The following is a 15730-nucleotide window of genomic DNA, read 5'->3' on the forward strand; positions in this document are numbered from 1 at the left end:
AAACAATGAGCTCCAAATACATTTTTAATTGATACATTTTATTTTTGCAGTGGTTAGATGTGCACTGTAAACCTGAGCAGGAAATACAGAAAATGCCCACACACTCCTGCCTCGCAGGCTCAACTTCCACTTTCAGCTTCCACACAATGGGTATAAGGCATGTGTCAACAAGGAGCCTCCACTGACAGTTGACTGGCATCCCAAATACACAGGTTACCTAAGGGTAAAGTAACATTCTTTGCATGTTATACATACATACATTTTAAATATGTATTATATTCTTTTTTTATTTAATTACTTGTAAGACAGAGAGTGCCAGAGAGAGGGAAAAAGCAGAGCAATTTTTCACCTGTTGGTTTATTCCTCAAATGGATACCACCATCAAGTCTGGTCAATTCCAAAACCCTACCCAAATTTTCTCACATTAGTGACTGGGACCCAAGGACACGGGCTGTTATCTGTTCTCATCTTCCTTTAGCAGAGAGCTAGATCGGAAGTGGAGCAGCCAGGACACTCTGCAGGGAGATTGGGGCACTCCTTGCAGAGTCTTACCATGCTGTGCCATAACGTGACCCCTGGTGAAGTAACACAGTTCCATACATTTAATGGGTTTTGAGAAACGTCTAATGCTATGTATAGCAACTGTAGTGTCATAAGTAGGATTTCACTAACTATTCCCTGTGCTGCCCCATTCAGTCCTCCCAACCCACTAAAGCAAAGCAACTGAATACTGTTACTATAATTTTGCCTTTCCCATGTTATATAGTGGAAATGTATGGCAGTATATGACCCATGTTTAATTTATGAAACATTTGAAATATATGATCTTTTTATGCTATTCTCCCATATGCGTACCATAATGTTGAGGTGTCTATTATTGCTCCATATATTTTATATACTGTCATTAATTTTATACAAATATATATGCTTCAAATATGAGTCCATTCATCTTTATGCGCTGCTCATTTCTACTCCTGGTAACTTTCTTTGCTCTGAATCCGCTGTGTCTGAAATTGATACAGATACCCTCTCTTCCGGTTGTTTGCTGATAGCATAAAATGTTTTTTTCCATCTCTTCACTCTCAATGTGCGTGTGTTCTAGTATCTAAGGTGGTTTTCTTATGGACAACATATAAATGAGCCTTTTTTAACATAAATTCAGAGACATCCTTTTAATGATTTATTGTGAGTTTTGGTTGTTATGATTATTAATAACAGTTTGACAAAGCTGTCATATTTGCATTGTCTATTTTTGTTCTTTCTGAGCTCCTATATTGTCTTCTATATTTTAATGCTTGTGGTTTCAATTGGAATCTTTATATGACCTATTTCTCTTCTGAGCACATCAATTATGCTTTGGGGCTTCTTAGGGTTTTCATGTTGGTATTTTAAGTAATGAATGGCTGTAGAATTTATAAAATAGATTTATAACCATCCCAAGTCCTTGCTGTTACTTTTAATTTACTTCTTTCTTACGTATTCGAGAGGCTGAGAGACTGAGACAGAGACAGTAAGAGCCTTCATCTGCTGTTTCACTCTACAACAGCTGATGCAGTTTCGGACCAGCACCAGGGGTCTGCAGCTCAGCCTGGATCTCTCAAATGGGCAGCAGCCACCCAGACACTGGGACCACTTCCTGCCTCTCCCCAGTGTCGCATTATCAGGCAGCTGGAAATCAAAGTGGAGCTAGAACTTGAACCAGGCTTTGCCATATGGGATTCACGAGGTCTCAAGAAAGGACTTAAATCTATGTCAAATGCCTGGCCCCAGATTCACTTTCAAGTAGCATGATATCATATTATAAGAAGTAGAAGTACATTTTAAAAACCTGTTCCTGGGGTCCACTTGCTGCATACCAGATCATTCAGTTATTTGTGACTCTGGCATCCCATACGGGCATAGGCTTCTATCCCAGGTACTCCACTTCCAACCCAGCTGCCTGATAACGGCCCAGGGAAAAGCAGTGGAAGATTATCCAAATGTTTGTTCCCCTGTCAGGAGGGATTTCTCTGACACTGCAAGGACCTGGACACGCTCCAAGAGGAGACACTTAGCGCATGACCAGGTGCCTGAGCCTCTGGCAGCACAGACTTCCATATCAGTGTGTCCTCACTCAGAACTGGACCCCCGTAGCCTTCTGCCCCAGCAATGGGAGGGTCTCTGTGTCTGCCCGTCTCTAAATTCTCTAAGGCTGAGATTGTCCTGCGGCCTCACTTCTCTCAAGGGTCTGAAGTCGACGGCCGATGATCCAATGCGAGCAGCATTTGGCTTGTTTTTAGGATGGAAGTTACTTTAAAAGTTTCTTACACACTGGACTCAACACCAGAAGTCCTAATAATCAATTCTCTTCCTTCCACATTATAATAGAAAAGGAACTAAGTGTATGTTGTTTCTTCTGCTTGTGATCATTTGAAAAGCGAAAGTTGGAAAACATTTGGCCACTATTATTATGCACTGTTATATTTACTTATTAAGTCAAGTTAAAATGTGGACTAGCTTTTTAAATAATGAATTCTATGCATTATACTTCCTTGTTTTTTTTAAAATCATCATTTATTGTCTGGTACTTACACAAAATGAATAAAGCTGGGCCTGGCGCAGTGGCCTAGCAGCCAAGATCCTATATGGGTGCCGGTTCTAATCCCGGCAACCCCGCTTCCCATCCTTCTCCGTGCTTGTGGCCTGGGAAAGCAGTCAAGGATGGCCCAAAGCCTTGGGACCCTGCACCCACATGGGAGACCCAGAAGAAGCTCCTGGCTCCTGGCTTCAGATCGGCGCAACACCAACCGTTGCAGTCACTTGGGGAGTGAATCATAGGAAGGAAGATCTTCCTTTCTGTTTCTCCTCCTATCTTAATATCTGACTTTCCAGTAAAAATAAATTTTTTAAAAAGGAAAACGAATAAAGCAACATAGCAAAAACTCCCAAGAACAGAATGCATGCACATGTATCCTCCAGCGCTCTGCACTCTGCCTCATGCAGTCTTACTTTCCAGGTATCACATTAAACCTGACAATTAATTGAAAGCCTGTTCAAAACATGCTTTCAGTAAAGTGAATGCCTTCTACTGCATTCCTTTAAAGATAATCAATTTGAGGCCTTCCTGGCTGTCAATAAGTCTTTATATAGTCTCCTTTCTTTCCTCTTGCCATCAGCAAACGGCACACTTAGTGCCACATGAAAGACTAAATAATCTTGGAATGAAGCACGAGAATCAGCTTTTTGATATTAAATATTTTGTAATTTTAAACATCTATGTTCTGTCCAAGCAGAGACCCCAGCAGCAATGACTGACAGACGTATCTATTTCCACGAGACAGGTACAGAGAAAAGGGAACAAGCATGCAAAAACATCAACTACGACAGCATCACGAAAAATTAAGCTTATAAAAAGAAATTACCCTATGTGATTGCTATGCCAAAATAAATAAAAGAAAAAAAGTTAAAAGGAAGTTGGGCCAGCACAATGGCTGAACTGGCTAATCCTCCCTCTTCAAATGCTGAGACGCCATATGGGTGCAGGTTGGTGTCCCAGCTACACCACTTCCCTTCCAGTTCCCTGCTTCCGGCCTCAGAAATCAGTGGAGGATGGCCCGGAACCTTGGGTGGGGCCCTGCATCCCTGTGGAAGACCAGTTAGAGGCTCCTGGCTCCTGGTATTGGATCGTCTCTCCTCTGGCCACTGCAGCCATTTGGGGAGTGAACCAGTGGATGGAAGATCTTTCTGTCTCTCCTCACTGTAAATCTACCTTTCCAATGAAAATAAATACATTTTTTTTAAAGTTAAAAGGAAATCACATAATTTGTGATTAGAAGAAGGAAAAATCTTGAAGGGAGTAAAGGACAATTTATTTCACATTTAGTCATAATGTTCTTTACATGAGTAATTAAGTATGAGGATATTGTACCGAACAATGATGAAAGAAATTAATAGATTCTAAATGAAGCATTTTTCCTTTTATTCTCAACAGCTGTTCATTTATACTTAGTGTGCACATCTTTCCCAGAATGACAAAAGTAAAATTATTCTTTAGGAAATTAATCACATGTGTCTCATTATTTTAAATAAAATATTCTAAAACCCAGCTTCTTTTCAGGTAGAGAATAAGAACAAGGCACCTGCCATCATCGGGGAGTGCAGTGCCACCTTCTGGTAGAGATGGGTACTAACTTTTCCTTACCCAGACAACATGGGAATTAATTTATAAGGTGTTCCTAAGCAAATACTTTATTCACTGTAGCAGATGGCATAAACTGATGAAATATAACCTATTGATATACAATGTGATATAAAGTTAAATTGTATCTTTTATTTCATTGAGGAGTTAGCACTGAGGAAAACTCAACAACTGCAAATATTAAAATGATGCAGTTGAAAGGAAACTGCTCACTTAACAACTGTATTTGAAAGGTAAAAAGTACTTTGTTGTAAGAAGAAGACACGTATCAACAGTCTCCACTTAGAGCAGAACACCTGAGGGACATAGGAGTTGGCACTCACTGACTCTTGGAAACCCTACAAGGTTGAGCAATGCTGTGCAACAGAAATATAGTGCAAACCACTAGAAAAAAATAACATTTTCTACTATCCAAATTAAAAATAAAACAAAATCATAGGTAAAATTAACTTTACAAATATATTTCACCTAACCACAATGTATTAAAAATACTATTTCAGCATGCAATGAGAACTAATTTTACTTTCATGCATCCTATTTACAGAAGTTAACATGTGTTTCATCTCTTGTATAATATCCCAAGTTAGCCTAGCCATGCTGGAAGTTCACAATAGTACTACACGGCCAATGGCTACAACCTTGAACACACAGAACTCTATTACACAGGAGACTCTCATCCTGCCTGAAAGTCAAACTGGGTTGTCAACCAAATTCACTGCTAAGCAGACTAAGCTAAAACACCTTTTTCCCAAATTAGATGTAGAAGAAAGGGTTGGGGATCTTCCTAACCCATGCAGAAGGCCTCGGGAGCTTTGCAGAGGCCAGCAGCCACGCGCTGCTAAAAGTTGTGTTCAGCTCAAAGGAGATGCACATGTTTACAGAGGGTGAAAGTATCTCAGAGGCAGTTTTGTTGTTCCAGAATTCAAACCCAAGCAGCTGTCTCCCTTTCCTGGGGCTCTGAGCTTTACTGAAAAGGGAGAGAAGATCAGGTCAAAGAGACTAAGGCCAGAGTGCCCAAACAGACCTTAAACTGACGCCTGCATTCCTGGGCAGGGTCAGGCTCAGGGTGGAGATACATCCTTCTGTGACTATTAGGCTTTGTCTCATGGCCAGGTATTCTTGATTAGCAGGCAGGGGTAAAATTTCAACAGCAAAATAAAATACTACTGTTTATTACATAAACGAGGCTGGAAAAGTACATTTGGGAAACAATATATACTAAGTTACTTTACTAGGGAGTAATAAAAAAGCACTGTTATCTTCTTACGCTCTATCGGTTCCCTTCTCTTAAACAAATTCTACTGACGGTAAAACTGCATGAGAAAAAAAAAATCTATATATATCATTACAAACACAAATGTTAAAAGGTTCATTATTTTTAATTATCCAAAGTTGTCAGAATTTCCGTACTAATATGAAGCTCCCCAAATACAGATTTTTTTAAATAAATAAATGAATAAATGAAACAAACTTTGGCATTATTCTTTAGCTTAAAATTTTACGGTTACTTAAACTTACTTCTTGTGCTCATTGCATGACTTTATAGAGCAAGGAACTATTGAGTAAACTGTAGGTGTTAATACTTGAAATTTACTCCAGTAAAATGACACTATCTTGGGAAAATAATCTTTTATACCCTTAGCATGATACAGAGCAATGATTCATGTGTTGAAAGCACTAATCATCGAGCACACCGAGATGAAAATATATTTTTTGTCCGCTTCGTTGAATTCATTCATTACCCAGAAATTCCCCAAACATAAAATGCCTTCTGAGAATAAATTAAAAGTGTTTTTTTGGTACCTGATATCAATTATTTAGTAACAAGAAAGTATGCGCTGTTTTATTATGAATGTTTTTATAAGTCTATCTCAGTGGTATCAAATGATATAAAAAATCAAATTTCATTTTGTTTTCCTTATATCCAAGATTGACTTAAGAAAACTGCAAAGATGAACTACTGTAGTATGAATATTGTTCAGCCTTAACTCATGCAGTAGTTAAAACCCCAGAATCATTCATTCTTTGTGGCAGGAGAAAAGAAGCTTAATTCAGTCATGGACATCAGATGTGGGACCCTTGGAAGTGACTAAATTGCATTTGATCATTAGGAGGCAGCCCTCATGAGTAATGCTGATGGCTGTATATGAAGACAAGAAGAGACTTCATCATTAAGAATAGTTGGGCTTCCTGTCTGGGGATGTGTGATGTTATGGGACACCTTGGAACTTTGCCAGAGCCCAGCTCAGTAAGCTGATCCTCTCCCTTCCAACCCTGGGATCCCAAAAGAGTGCCAGCGGTGTCCCAGTTGCTCCAGATCCCATCCAGCTCCCTGCTTATGGCCCAGCAAGGTGGTACAGCATGGACCAAAACCTCTTGGGACCCTGCACCCAGATGGGAGACCCAAAAGAAGCTCCTGGCTTCGGATGGGCTCAGGTCCAACCGTTGCAGCCACTTGAGTGAACCAACAGTTGAACATCTTTCTCTCTGTCTCTCCATCCCTCTGAAAATTGGCCTTTCCAATAAAAACGGATAAATCTTAAAAGAATGTATCAACCACAGACTTATATATTTGGTTTCTCTAAAGCAATTATTCAAAGTAAATCAATCTCTCTCTCTCTCTCTCTCTGCCATCTCCACCCTCCCATCCATGTCTCTCCCTCTCTTTTATTGTCTTAAGTTTTGTCTTATGTAGGGTATTTTCTTACAGTAACAAAAAGCAAATACACTGACTATTGTGAACTGTTAGGAAATAATGAAAGTACACAATCAAATTCCCTATGGGCAAGTGGAGAAGAGCAGATTGTCCCTTAGGGGTGGGGGTGGGAGCTGAGAGACAACCGAGGGTCTGAAGTCGAGAGCTAAAGACAATTCAGATATTGTAGTTGCTGAAGGATTTCATTATTTTACACTCACCTTTTCCTTCATTATAAAAGCACAGGCTGGTAAACAGCTAGACAGCAGTGATAAGACAAAATAACCTGTTGCCACAGGGTTTAAAGATAAGCACTGTCAGCATGCGGATTCCTTATTTTCTCTTTATTTCCACAAGTACACAAACAATAGCAGGAGGAAAATCGGACTTAAATTATTGTTGTAATATAAAATCTTCTCTAACTTTAACTAAATATTATTCTATTAAAATATAACTGCAAAAGGTAACATATTTCTGTATTAAAACACAAGAGTTAGGATAAGACAAAAAAAGTCAGTTTTGGCTTATAGGAAAGGAAGTTAGCCTTGCTGCACAAAATATTTAAAGTGTGCGGTCTTCTGAACCAAACCTGTTGTTTATATGCATAAGCAGAGGCTCCTGAACCACCATATGGAAAAAAGCCAAGGGAGATTGGCTCTGGATCCTGACAAAGAAGCCTCTGATTTATTTGCAATGTGATACACATTTGAGAATATTTGCAGCAGCCGTTTAGTCCACCTCACAGAGAGAACTGTGCATGACTGAGAGCTTATTTCAGGATTCAGACCCAGATCCATTTTTCACATGATCTATGGTAAACATGCAATCCAAATGATAGCACTTCGTTTACATTTAGACCGATCTTTCTTTATCTAAGGTATAACATATTCACCTATATGTTTGGCCAATCTTTCCTCATCTAAGGTATAACTTATTCACCTATATGTTTGCTTTTGTTTTTAAACATGTACTTTTTTAAAGCTTTAAATGGAGAATTACTGGAAGAGGAGAGGAGAGGAGAAGAGAAGAGAGGGGAGGGGAGGGGAGGGGAGAGGGGAGGGGAGGGGAGGGGAGGGGAGAGGGGAGGGGAGAGGGGAGGGGAGAGGGAAGGGGAGGGGAGGGGAGAGGGAAGGGGAAGGGAGGGGAGGGGAGGGGAGGGGAGGGGAGAGGAGAGGAGAGGAGAGGAGAGGAGAGGAGAGGAGAGGAGAGGAGAGGAGAGGAGAGGAGAGGAGAGGAGAGGAGAGACCTTCCATCAGCTGGTTCACTCCCTATACAGCAGTGAAGGCCTAAGTAGGGCTAGAGTCAGGAATAGCCATGACATAGCAGGTGCCTTATGAGATGCCAGCACCAAAGGCTGAGATTTTACCTGTTATACCATGGTGCCATCCCCCACCTGTTCTTAATATGATTTCAACTTCTAACACTTTTTAGTAAAATTTGAACAAATTTAGTAAAATTTGCTGTGAAAAAGCAAATCTTGCCATGAACCAGATAAGAAAAGCACAGTGCTCACATACAACCATCAGCATTAATATTATTCCAAGCATGTTAAAATAACTCACATTAGGCTCTGAATGTCATTTTTGTGTTTTCCAGATTCATGAGCCTAGTGGAATAGTGGCATGATTGATTATTCAGGTACCAGTGAATATTCCACAAAAATAGAATCAAACACTTTATGTATTGATAGAAGAGCATGATAAAGGTTGGTAGAAGATCTGTGAGATCAGGTGATGAGTTCAATTACAGTAACAGTGCTACTCTGGGAAACCTGTGCGTAGATACACAAGGTGGGCCAGTAATCAGCGAGAATCCAGCCGCTGAATTCTGACATCAGGACACAATCCACGCATGAGCTCAAACTATCTAAAAAGCCTCAGAATGCAAAGACATGAGGAAATCTGTCCATTTAAACATCAGCATCTAGGTCTCTCAACAAAAACAAACAAAAATGGTAGATGAGTCAAGCTTATTTGAAAACAGGTCCAGTTCCACAGCATTGCAAAACACTGAGGTATTGTATTTTTCTGTTAATTTTTAAGTGAAAATACTTAATTCAGGAGGAAAATATTAAAAATTTGTTTCCCCACAGTTCATTTAGTATTCTTGTTGCAAAACTACTACATAAGTTCTCATTTAACTATGAAACTACCATGTTAATTGCTTACATGCAAACAGAAAGAGATGTTAATGAGGACATGCAATTAGTCCACCAAAATATAATTTAAGGTGTTACATAAAACTCTAAATGTGATAAAATGCTTTCTTAAACAAAGGAAAAATCTAGGCTATTTCTAAACAAAAGGTTACAATTCTTACACTAGAAACACTGGATATTTAAAAGCACAAGGTGATATACAGCAATATCAACTGCTGATTATAGCAAAGACTGTATAGACAGCTACATATGCCATATAATAGTAATAGTATATTCATATCTACTAATTATAGGTAACCATTAGTTCCTTTCACAAACTGTCACTGCTAAAATACTGCATTATGTCTTAAATTAGATATGTATGTATCATGATTCTATCTCTGTAGTATGTATAGACAGAAATTGAATGCAGTAATAGTGAAATTAAAATGGCAAATATCACTGATACTATTTTCACTCTCAATGAAATATGATGAATGACTTTCTTCACTTATGCTTCCTTTTTTATTATTATTATCATTTTATGATACAGTTCCATTGGCCCTGGGATTTCACTGAGTTCCCCTATATTACTATATTATAGTTCTTCATAAATAGTCACATGTCCATCATTGTGGGCATGGACAACGACAGAGTCCAGCATCTTATTGTCAAGATATAGTTAACATTTTCACTGGGAGTCCATCTTTAGTCTGGAAGTAGAGATGCATACGGTAGTGATAGTCTCCATTACACATTATTAAAAATCTCCATGTATTAAAAACCACAATACAAAATCAACAGCAAGAAAAATAGAAATTTACAATGCCATGAAGTTAAATAACAAGCTACTGCATCTGAAACTTTCCATTACACAGTTATTGTACATTCCCTTAAATGAAAAACCAACAACACAAGATCAACAATGGGAAGACAACAAGAAAATAAAAATGCAATGAAGTTAAATAACATGCTACTGAATGATTAATGTGTTGCTGAAGAAATGAAAAAGAAAATCAAGAATCGTCTCGAAGAAAATGATGCTACTGTATGATCTATGAGTCAGTGAAGAATTTAATAAGAAAATGTTTTGAAGACATGAAAGTAGAAAAAATAAGATCTATGATATATAGTTTCTGCTGATCTTTGTTAGTGAGATATGTCTCTTGTAGGCAACAAATAGATGGGTTTTGTTTATTTTTAATCTAGTCTATTAATCTATGACATTTGATTGATGAGTTTAAGCCATTCACATTCAGGGTTAATATAAATAGGTGGTAATTTGGTCCCGTCATTTTAGCAATGGATTGTTAATTTATTTAGTCTTCTGTTATTTTACTGGGATGTTCTTCATATTTGCCTTTGGTTTTGATGGGTGCTATTCCTCTTCTCTGTCAAGAGAACATCTTTAAGTATAATTTGGAACAGGCATATTGTTTTTTTTTTACCAGGTAATTCTTTTTATTTAGAATTACAGTTCTCAACATTCACTACTAGAAATTAATGGTTTTTTTTTCCTTTGGTACAATCTTTTTTTTAATTATTTATTATTTAACTTCAGTAATTACATTGTATTATGTGACACAGTTACATAGATACTTGGGTTCTCCCCACCCCTCCCCAAACCCTCCCACCATGGTGGATTCCTCCACCTTGTTGCATAACCACAGCTCAAGTTCAGTTGAGATTCCCCCATTGCAAGCATATACCAAACATAGAGTCCAGCATCTTATTGTCCAGTCAAGTTCAACGGCTTCTTAGGTATACCCTCTCTGGCCTGAAAACAGAGCCAGCAGAGTATCATCCCAGTCAATTGAAAGCTCCAACATACCATCAGCAAAAATTTACATCATTATGGAATTAATTGACATAGTAATGAGTAACCAATATGTTAAAAGTAAATGCGAGTTCCCAGCCACCTTCTGTGACCACCTCACCTATACTTCAATTTTAGTTTATACACAACATATAACATTCAAAACATAACATGTTATACATAACATCATATCATCTTAAATTAAGGCAAACGTGGTATTTAACCTTTTGGAACAGGCATATTGTTTTAACTTTTCTTTACTGTGGGAGAATTTTATTTCATTTTCAAAGACAAAGGAAAGCTTTGCTGGATACATTATCCCTGGCCAACAATTTTTTTCTTTTAGATTATGAAATATGCCTTTCCATTATCTTTTGACCTGTAGAGTTTCCTGTGAGAGGTCTCCTGTGAACTTAATTGGCATTCCTTTATATGTCAGTTGATTATTTTAAACGTTCATGTTTAGGGATCTTTTCCTTATGTTTGTCTGAAGAGAGCTTGATTATTGTACCATGGAGAAAAACACTTTTGGCCAAGCCTATCGGGAATTCTGTGCCCCTCTGGATGCTGTCTTCCAACTCTTTCTCCAGATTAGGGAAAATTTCCCTTATTATTTCATTAAATATATCTGTAGACCCAGTTTCTCTTTCTGCACCTTCTGGCACTCCCATAACTCTTATATTTGGCCTTTTAATAGTGTCTTTCAATTCTTGAACACTATTTTGGCCTGATTCAGCTCTTCTTCCAGCTTTTTGGTTGGTTGCCCCTGATGACAGGAAGTATCTTCCAAATCTGAGATTCTTTCTTCTGCTTGCTTCATTCTATTTTGGAGACTCTCCACCGTACTTTTAATTTACTCCACTGTATTCTTAATTTCTGACATATCAATTTTCATTTAATTTGTTTCCTGTGTGACATATTCCTTAAATTCCTTGAATTCCAGCTTTACGTGCTTCTCATTGTTTATAAGAAGTTTTATAGCAAGTATTTTAAATTCTGCATCCCCCATTTTCTTCATGTATTCCTCAGTTAACTCAAGTTGGCAAAGGTTTTTGCTTCTTTGCAGGGAAGTCTTCAGTAATATTCATTGTGCCATGTCCCTTCTTTTGCTCTTGGTTGTTGTACTTCTGGTTAGCAGAGTCTTCTCCTTGGGATAGGTTTCTAAGCAGTGTCACCCATAGGTCTACAATTTGCTTTTTGTGGGTGGTACATGGCTCTTTGCTTGCAATCACTTGTGTGCCACTCCCTCAAGCAAGTTTCAGGCCTATGTTCTTGTATCAGACTTCCACCGTGGTCTCTGTAGCCCCAGCTCCTGGCTCACCATTCTCTACCTCCTGCAAAAGAGGCCCAGGTACAGATTTTCCAATAAAGCTTCCATTACAACTATAGACAATTTGCTGATATTAGTCTACCAGCACGTGAGCGGTTGGAGGTCATCATCTATCAGATAGGTTGTTGTTGGTGGTAATCTTGCAGGAACATGTTGGGTTATTAGGTCTGAGGCCCACATGGGCCTATTTTGACCTGTATATTATCACTATATTGTCACAGTTGGTATTATTTTCCTGTGGGTCCAGTGAAATGCACAGAGCTCAGGGAGTTCTTGCCAAGCTCAGCGCATGCACAGCTCACTGTTGTCCCTACAGTCTTAAAACCTTTGCCACACTGTACAAAATGGCACCTGATGTGCCACTACTAGAGTTCTTGATCTGTTGGCTGTCAGTTCTGAGACTACCCAGAACTATCTTGGGTAAAACATGTAGGATGTCACTTTGTTGCAGTTCACTGAGCCAAAAATGTATTCACTCCCAGCTCAGTGCATGTGCAGTTTTGTCCCATAGCCTTTGCCTCCTTATACAAAATGGCACCTGATTCAACTCCAGGGGGCAAACTGGACTGTGAAATCCACCCCATTCCTGCACTGTGATTCTGGGACCTGCCACTCTGTCTCTGCTCCTGGTCAAATCAAACAGATCAACAAGTTCTTTATCTGGGTTCACCTCCTGAGCTCCTTCCCACCTTTTTGCTGGTGGAGTTTGTGCTGCTGGTGCAATTCAGATTGTCACTCCTCGAATGCCTCTGGGGTACTGGTCACTGCCACATCACACCACTGTGTCCGCCGCTTTCCTGTGTCTGTCAGTTTCCAAGTGTCCCTCTCTGCTGTCCTCTGTCCACTCCTATTTCCTGGAAAGTGCCCTCTCTGCTTTACACTAGCTAATGTTTCTCTGTCTGTTTCAATGTGTCCTTACCATATTCCAACATCTTGATTCTCTCGTGAATGATTTTTTAAGCAAGCAAGCAAGCAAACAAACAGAAACACCTCAATTCCACAACTGCTTATGTGCTTTTTAGGATTTTTGTTTGACTATTGCCAGTTTGAGTCCCTAGACTGGAGTAAATGCAAATCCATCTGTTCTGGTATGGCTGCTGTGACAGAACCAGGCTCACTGAAGCAGTTGTGTCTCTAACCCGTTGTACTCAGGAGACACTTTCCTCTGTAGCCTCCCATGTGGATAAATCGAGCCTAAATTGTTTCACAAATATAATTAGGTGATGAGCACAGCAAAAATTCTATGTTCCCTAAGAGTTTAATCATGTCAGTTCCAAATCTCCAAAAACATTCACTGCTCTCTTTAACAACTCTTTCCTTCATTAACAAATTTTTTTTTTTTGCATTATAGACTACTGGACTGTCTTTACTTACAGGTGATGTTTAAGCAGAGAAAATAAGGGGAAACTGGTATTTTTGTTGACCATCATTGAAATTTCCTTAAAATAAAATAAATAGCAGTGTTTACAACACTTTGTGATTATCCTTTTTCAATCTAGCAAGATTTGCAATGGTAGGTTGAACTTAGGCACATCTTTCGAGTTGTCATACAAAAGCCTAAAGAGATGTCAGAGAGATAGAGCCAAGTAAATCTCTTGTGTTGGTATGAAATGGAAGCCTCTTGGTCACAAGAAATTATGTGGCTCAAAAATCACACAAGTCTGGTCGAAATAAACCAAGCTAATACAAGGGATTAATGGTGAAGAATGCAAACAATGTGAAAGTGATCACCTATTACTGTAAGCTATATTACAATAGCATAGAAGATAAAAGCATTTTTTAAAAGCCTGTGCACTTTAACATGTACATAAATTTTGAAATTACAAACATGTGAAGAATATTTAGTAAATTATGACCGGCATCCTATGTCAGAGCACAAGTTTTAGTCCTGGTTGATTCACTTCTGATGGTGTTTTCAGCTGTGAATGGGAAGGAGGGGGTGGCCCAAGTACTTGTGTTCCTGATATCCACAGAGAAACTTGAATTTCCAGGCCCCTGGCGTTAGTGTGGGTCAGCCACAGCCAATGCAGCCATTTTAGGACTGATTCAGCAACACTGCGCCTCACCTCCTCCATGACTTTCTTTCTGTCTTCTAGCAAATAAATGAACAAACCTTGAAAATGGTACCTGTAAGCAAAATTAAATCATTGGAAAAAGAGTTTTCCATAATGAAAGATCAAATGAGATAGGAAGTGCTAACACGCCGCTGAAGATGCAGGTCACACAGTTTAAGCCTTTTCATTATCTTAGCAAGGAGATGCAGCAGTGCAGGAGGGGTGCAGAGAATCAACAAGAAGGATGATGCTCAGGTCGCCAGAGAGAAGGCTGGTATAAAGATGGAGAGGACAGAAAATCCAGGTAGAGACTGATGTGCCAGGCCAAAGTTCAGGGAGTTGATGGTTTCCAAGAAGGCCTGTTATTCAAGAAGTTGATCAAAAGGCCAAACAACACACTGGTAACAAGTACGGGGGTCTCAAAAGATGTACTTCCCAACCTAGCCCAAGCACCTGGACAGGGCAGTGCCTGCCATATCACCGTGGTTAGGAACTCATGGAAGCATCACCAGATTAGGAACTGCATTATCCAGGTGCAGCAGCACAAACTCAGGAACACTCGAGCAGTTCCTTAGCTAAAGTCTTAGTTTGCTGGAAATCAGTAAAACAGGTGCTGAAAAGGAAATGAATGAGAAAGTGAGCAGAGCGAGATAAAAATAAAGTGTTGGTGAATGGAGACTGAGTAAAGTGAGAGCCAAGATGGAGACACATGGAAAGTGACACGTTGGAAGTCCAAAGCTCCATGAGCCTAAGTGCTCAGTAGCCCTAGGGAAACCATGATTCAAAGCTTTGATGACTTGGGCCAAATATATTTGATTTTTCTTTTAAAAGAGACAGGTGGTCTTGCAATTCTTTTTCTGTTAATGCAGATGAACCTCCCTAAGGTAGAATGCTTGCTGTATAGCGGATAGTCAAAGTTTACACTGTCCCTCGGGTCTGGACCTTGCAAGGCTAAACGTTGAAGTACACCACGTAAGAGTCTTGATGCAAGGGGCCTGATCATGGGTGGCAGTGCTTTATCCGCAGAATGCAGCACACACTCCAGTCCAGTCTGTATCTGCAGCTTCCACAGCAGCTGGCTATGTGCCAATGCACAGCCCACACCAGACACACTGAATCAGACATGCTGAGCTGTGGCTAATCATTGAATTTTTAAAAACCTACCAGATAACACTGATGCATGTCAAAGTTAGAGTACCACTGTATAAGGGCAATATCAACAAAAATAATAAAAAGTAGGAAACTTGATGAGTAAGTTCAAGAGAATTTCTAGGCCTCAAAAGAAGGAATTATAGCCTCCAAGGATCTGTGTTTGAGATTGTTATATGATGAGACAGTTTCAAAAACAACCATTAGCTTGCTAATGGGATCATGCCTTTAGCCTCTAAAGAGATAAATGTGCCTGGATGCAAAGAGATTTTTCTTTTGCTTTGAGGAATGTCATGTTTGCAAGTGCGATAGTTACGTTGCACATTTGCTAATGTAAAAAAAAAATCTCTAATGAGAATTGCTCACAGTGTT

Source organism: Ochotona princeps, chromosome 12, assembly GCF_030435755.1.
Source record: "Ochotona princeps isolate mOchPri1 chromosome 12, mOchPri1.hap1, whole genome shotgun sequence".
Taxonomy (NCBI): Eukaryota; Metazoa; Chordata; class Mammalia; order Lagomorpha; family Ochotonidae; genus Ochotona; species Ochotona princeps.